Source organism: Miscanthus floridulus, chromosome 7 (assembly GCF_019320115.1).
Source record: "Miscanthus floridulus cultivar M001 chromosome 7, ASM1932011v1, whole genome shotgun sequence".
Classification (NCBI taxonomy): Eukaryota; Viridiplantae; Streptophyta; class Magnoliopsida; order Poales; family Poaceae; genus Miscanthus; species Miscanthus floridulus.
In genome coordinates this window covers 134,730,572-134,736,689 of record NC_089586.1, presented here as the reverse complement: position 1 = coordinate 134,736,689, position 6,118 = coordinate 134,730,572, and the positions used below count along the sequence as shown (strand labels likewise).

At 44.9% G+C, this 6,118-nt stretch overlaps 1 non-coding gene across 1 annotated transcript; it reads right to left on the bottom strand.

The window, feature by feature from the left end:
* Positions 1-5,269: 5,269 nt before the first annotated feature.
* Positions 5,270-5,378, bottom strand: LOC136468162 (small nucleolar RNA R71). The gene has a single exon (XR_010761699.1). It is a non-coding gene; the product is annotated as a small nucleolar RNA R71 (small nucleolar RNA).
* Between the last annotated feature and the right edge of the window lie 740 nt (positions 5,379-6,118).

Sequence of the window (6,118 nt, the reverse complement as noted above, 5' to 3'; positions counted from 1 at the left end):
ATGTATGGATGAATGCTTATGCGCTGGAAAAAGAAAAAGAGGGTATTGGTAAAGTTACCTTGATGGCTCGAGTGACGGGATAGGTGAGCACTTGTCGGGCATACCCGAGTGAAATTTAGACTCGTCGTTTGTGATGAGCTCGGCATGGCCTTCGCACAGCATTCCACTGCTCCTTACCTGACTAACTCGGTTATTGACCGAGTCGACCGACTGACTCGGGTGTTTGCCCGAGTCGACCGACTGACTTGGGTGGCCCACTGGCCTCTCTTTGGTGGAGGCTCCGTCGATGGGCCCCTACAGACCCTTTCTAGGAAGGCAGAAAGTCGTTTGTGTGGAGGCGTGCCCCATTTTCTACGCCCTTATCGTGGTAGTGGTGGGTCCCACTTTAGGCCACATCCCGTTTGGCAGGGCACGTCCCACTGGGAAAGATACGTCTCGTCAGCAGGCCGTGTCCCTTCTATTGGGCCGCGTCCTATCCCATAGCCCTCCCATTAAATAGAGGGAAGGGGGGCGTTTCTCTCCCACCTTTTCGCCTTGCCTCAACAGCCGCCGCTTCCTCTTCCTCCCTTTTTGCCAAGCCCGTTCATGAGCCATGGCGGTTCCTAGGAGAGAGAAGAGCGAGGGAGAGGTAAACTCCATAGATCCGTTCGTCTAGATCCATGGAGCGATGTAGACCTAGAGGTCATCGAACGTGGACGAGGACATGCTGGCCGACTTTGCCATGAAGGGGCTCCTTCCGGTGAAGGAGGTTGCGCATTGGAGGGCCCCCGCGCCGGGGGAGATCATTCTGCAAACTTGGGATGGTGAGGTTGTCTCCTTCCTTGCCTTCCATGAGCGGGGGCTTGGGTATCCCGCGCATTGGTTCTTGCATGGGTTACTCAATGAATGGGGCCTGGAATTGCAACACCTCAACCCCAATGGGGTGCTACATATCATTGGCTTTGTGATGGTGTGTGAGGCATTCCTTGGGATGGAGCCTCATGTGGATCTATTCCAGCAAATCTTCATCGAGCGAGCCTTGTTCGATGCGGATCCGCCCAGAATCACTCCGGTTGGGGGGTTTGGCCTCCAGAAGAGGCCGAAGCCATCGGTCTTCTACCCCGCGTACTCCCCTAGTGACTCCAATCGGGGATGGCACAACGACTGGTTCTACATTAGGAATCCGATGGAGGCGTCGTTCCCGGTGTTTACTAGGGGGAGGTCAAAGAAGAAAGAGAGCTGGACGTGGGGCCCCCTCGTCAATCTCTCAAGAAGCTAGAGATGATCGAGCAGGAGCTGCTAAAGATTGTGAAGAAGGGCCTCGATAGGTTGTGGGTCTTCTTCACTATTTTCCACCGTCGAACCGCCCCATTGGTGGAGAGGTCGCGGCCAATGTGGCAGTATTCTAGTAAGATGGATCCTGACCGTTCGTCATCGACGAAGTTATTAGGGGATGAAATTTGGGGTTGTCTTGGCCGGGTGTTGTAGCTAAGCGGCAAAGATAAACTTAATGGGACGCCCGGACCCCTCAACATCATGAAGCTATCGACCACGATATGCTCCTTTCCCTTGATTTTTCTTTTCTAGTTTTGATTTCTTGATTGGTTCTTAGTCGTCTGTCTTGCAGGGTCTCGGTGGCTTGAAATCCTGACCGCATCTTCCGAAGGGGCCAGAAGGTGCGGCTCGAAAAGCTGCTTAGAAGGAGGCCACGGAGGCCAGGAAGAACAAGAAGAAGGAAAAGGTTCAGAGGAGGGCCACCAAGGAGAAGGAGATCAATCGGCGGGTGCACGCCAGTGAGAGTCGGAGCGACGTGGAGGAGGAGCTCCAGTTGGAGGATTTCCTAGAGTTAGGGGATGATGAGAGTTCCTCTAGGAATGAGGGAGGCGAGGGTGCCATTGCATCCCTGTCGGAGCCTCGTGAGCCTACGGTCGCGCCCATCGGTGGCGGTCATAGTACAGAGACACGCAACGATGCTCCTGAGTTGAGGAAGCATGCTGCGAGTGAAGACGCCACCCATGAACGGGAGGCAAAGTGGGTGCGGTCGCCGTGCCCTTCAAAGTCATCGTTGGCCTCTCAGTCTCCTGCTCCGACTGTGGCAGAATGCGTCAGTCGATCGAGGGAGCAAGATCATCTGCCCATTCCCTTGGGGTCGCCGTGTGCGTGTGGCCCTCAGAGGAGAGATGATCCCCGGACTGCCCCGGTTGCTTTGAGGGGGCGCGGGAAGCAACCCTCGAGTGATCCTCATCTGGTTGACTCATCATTGGCCAGCTGGGGCTTCATGGTTTTACCAATTACGATAGGGTATGCAACTAGGTTCCCCTCTGTTCTCATGGTCAAGTTTTTGGTTGTTTGGCTAACCTGCATTTGTGCCCTTTTTGAAGTGTCTGGGAGCCGGCTGGCGTCGAGATCTCCCTGACTACAGGCATGGAAGAGTGGAGACCCTGTCATGGGCAAGTCATGGTGAGCAGCGGGGGAAGTGGGCTAGCAGCAGCCCGACCCTTCTTGGTGGCGGCTGCTTCCTCTCGATCGGTCGGGACTACAAAGGCAGCGACAGCGGCGGTGGCCGTGATGGTGGCGATCCCCGTGACGACGGTCGAGGCTGAGTTAGATGTGACTGTCGTGGTCCCTCCATCGGTTGAGGTGAGGGAAGTTGGGCCTCCTATTTCGTCCGGCAGAGGAGCGCATGGCTCACCCTCCTAGTCGGAGTTGGAGGGGGTCACCGGAGCCGCCGCTAGGGCAGAGATTGTAAAAGACCACCAAATTAAATTGGCCCACATACACCTATCATTGTCTTAAAGATCTCTGATTGCTATGTATGGGAATCAGATAATTTTAGAAGTCTATTACGGGTTCGCTTTTCACATCCGATCAGGATCATTACAGAAGACATTGTAGTATTACAACAATTGATACAAAAATGTTACATCAGAGTTATATATAGCGGAAGTATTACAATTCATAAGTTTACAAACCATTTGTTTAGTTATTACAAACCATAAGTTATAACTATACAAACCATACGTTATGTCATTCTATACAAAGTAGGATAGCAAGACCAACATGATCTATTTCAATATAAACATAACATCCTGCCCAAGGATGAGTATAACAAAACTACTGTTGGCTATCATCCACCTGAATATGCATACAACAGGGATAAAACTCTATTACCTGTTGTTGATCACCTACAACATGGTTTAACAAACCTTAAGTACTTGAGGGTACTCAACAAGACTTAACCAACAAAAGAAAAGACTCCAAAAATATGTAGGCTTAAGGGATACAAAAAATGGTTTAGCAAGAATCAAAGTTTGCTTTTACATAAAAGCTTACTACTTGTGGATCCTTACTTTCAATGTTTTAAATTGACATTATATCATTAATAGTATCCAACTTGTACTAAGTATAAATCAATAACTTCATTTAACATCTCATATCATTTCCATAAGTAACCATGTTTCATTTATTAAACTATGATGCAAAATAGTGATCCAGTTTCTCACTATCTAGGAGAGATGGCAATTCAAATCGTTGTACATCTAGCTGGAGTCAACCTTAACCAGCACGACATATGCAGGTCCTAGACCTACATATATCAACCATTCTCTAAGATCCCCGAAAACATGAATTGGATCACACCATCCAAGAGTACAGTACTCCACCACCCTACGCCATTCCAAATGGTATCGTAGGGTGGGTACATACTACTCTTGCCATCTCTCCACTCCCAGTGTGCGTTATCAATTCTCATAATGGGATAGCTAAGATACTCAGGCTTACCAAAGGCATGCAGTTAAGTACTTTCAATCTTGATCATCAGTTTTACAATGAATGGTCCTCAATCGACACAGACAAAGCACTACAGTGACTTTATGATATCATATCTATCTACTTCATAGCCCTTGTATCTATCATATCTATCTACTTTATGACTTTAATCTTCATCTATATCATGTTCTTAGTTATCAAGTTCTTAGTTTACTTTGAGTATATGCTTAGTATAGTCAGAGTTATCACTATATATATGCATAGGATCATAGGGCGCTCAATTAAGTGTTCGAACTGGTTGAGTAGCTAGATTATATGTAAGCATGGTGCTTATATATTGTCTTGCCTATGGATGCACCCTCCATTCCGAGTATGGTAGGTTTATTAGGGTGATAGCCTAGTAGATCCTCAATATTCCATCCCCCGTTTGTAGGACTAGCAAGACCTGTGTCATCGATGGAGAAAGTATTACTATACTCCTCCAAAGATGATGTTCCCTTTGCATATGTATAGAGTTAATCTTTTGCTATTTCTAAGTATATACAATGACTTGTATGCTTTGACTTGTAACTAAGACAACTTAGGAATTTATCTCTATTTTAGTCAACTTAACTTACTATTGCTATTTGGAGTCTCTCTGAGTGTTATGCTTATCATATTTATACATATCTTTTGGTTCACCCCTGTCTAGAATAAGTGTTTAGTTCATTGATTCATCATAAATATAAGTTTATCAATCTCTTTGTAGCCACTATTCCTCCTAGTGGTAAAATATAAATAATGATACCTGGAATACTCCCGGTGAAGTACTACAATGGTATATCTGTGCGCTTGCAGATTTTTTTCTTATTTGTATTATTAAATACCAACAAGCATTTCTGGCGCCATTGCCACGGAGGACAAAGGCAATAGAAAGAATTGATTAAACCTTACTTAATGGTGTATCAAAACTATTCACCACTGCTTTAGCAGGCTTACCCTTGTTTTTATCTATTTATGTCTTATACAGGGTAGTGCATGACTGGTTTCAACCTTCTGATAAATTTCATTGAAGATCCAGAATCTCTTATCAGAAAAAGTATGAAGAATAAGGAAGCATCAACTTCCTAGTCGAAATCAAACTAGTTAGGAGGTAGCTAAATACCAATTTCTGAAGCCATGGCTGAGAAGACTCTCTGTGAATTCTCTGCACCAAATGCCAATAACATTCATACTGGACCAGCGATCAACACTGGAGATGCAGCATTTGAACTCAAGCCAGCTCTCATTAACATGGTGCAAGCTAGCCAATTTTGTGGAAAGGCACATGAAGATGCAAGTGCCCATCTTTAGCATTTTCTGGAGATTTGCAGCACATTTACTATCAAAGGAGTCACTCAAGATGTCGTGTTACTTCGTCTCTTTCCATTTTCACTTTTGGGAAAGGCGAACCAATGGTTCTACGCTAATAAAAACAACATCAACACTTGGGCAAGATGCTCCAATGCATTCTTATCAAAGTTCTTTCTAGTGGGCAAAACCAATGCTTTGTGTGGAAGAATTTCAAGCTTCCAACAGCAAAGTGATGACGCTATTCCTGAGGCATGGGAACAATTTCAAGAATACATTTCAGAATGTCCTCATCATGGGATGGAGAATTAGTTGCTCATGCAAACTTTCTACCATGGGTTAATCAATAGCGCCCGTGAAAATGTAGACGTTGCTGTAGGAGGAGCATTCTTATCACTCACTATCACTGAAGCAACAACTCTCATAGAAAAGATGGTTTCCAACCAAGGCTGGTCGGAAGAACTTCTTCGACCCCATAAAAGAGGAGGAGGTATGCATACAATCAAAGAAGTAGACATATTGTCTGCTAAGATGGACGTACTAATGAAGAGGCTTGAAGACCGAGCCAATGAAAAGCAAGATGTCATGCAAATCTTTGATTCACATATGACTTGTGAAGTCTGTGGAAACACTGGACATTCGGGGAACAATTGTCCCAAAACACAAGAGGATATGAACTTTCTCATCAACAACAACAACTATCATCCTCAACAACAACAAGGACAAGGATGGGGCCAAAAATAGAGGCCCAATTATCAAGGTAACTATCAAGGTATTTACCAAGATAATAATTTTAATAATTCTTATAATCAATCATCCTTGAAAGATTTAGTTTTAGGACAAGCTAAAATAAATGATAACATATCTTAAAAGCTTATTTGTAATGATAAAATCTTATAAAACATAAATAGTAAAATAGATAGTTTTTCATCTGCCATGAAAAAATAGCTTAGCTTTAATAAAATGCTAGAATCACAAATAGCTCAGTTGGCGGCTGCTATTCCCTCAACCGAAAAAGGTAAGATTCTAGGGCAGCCTGAAG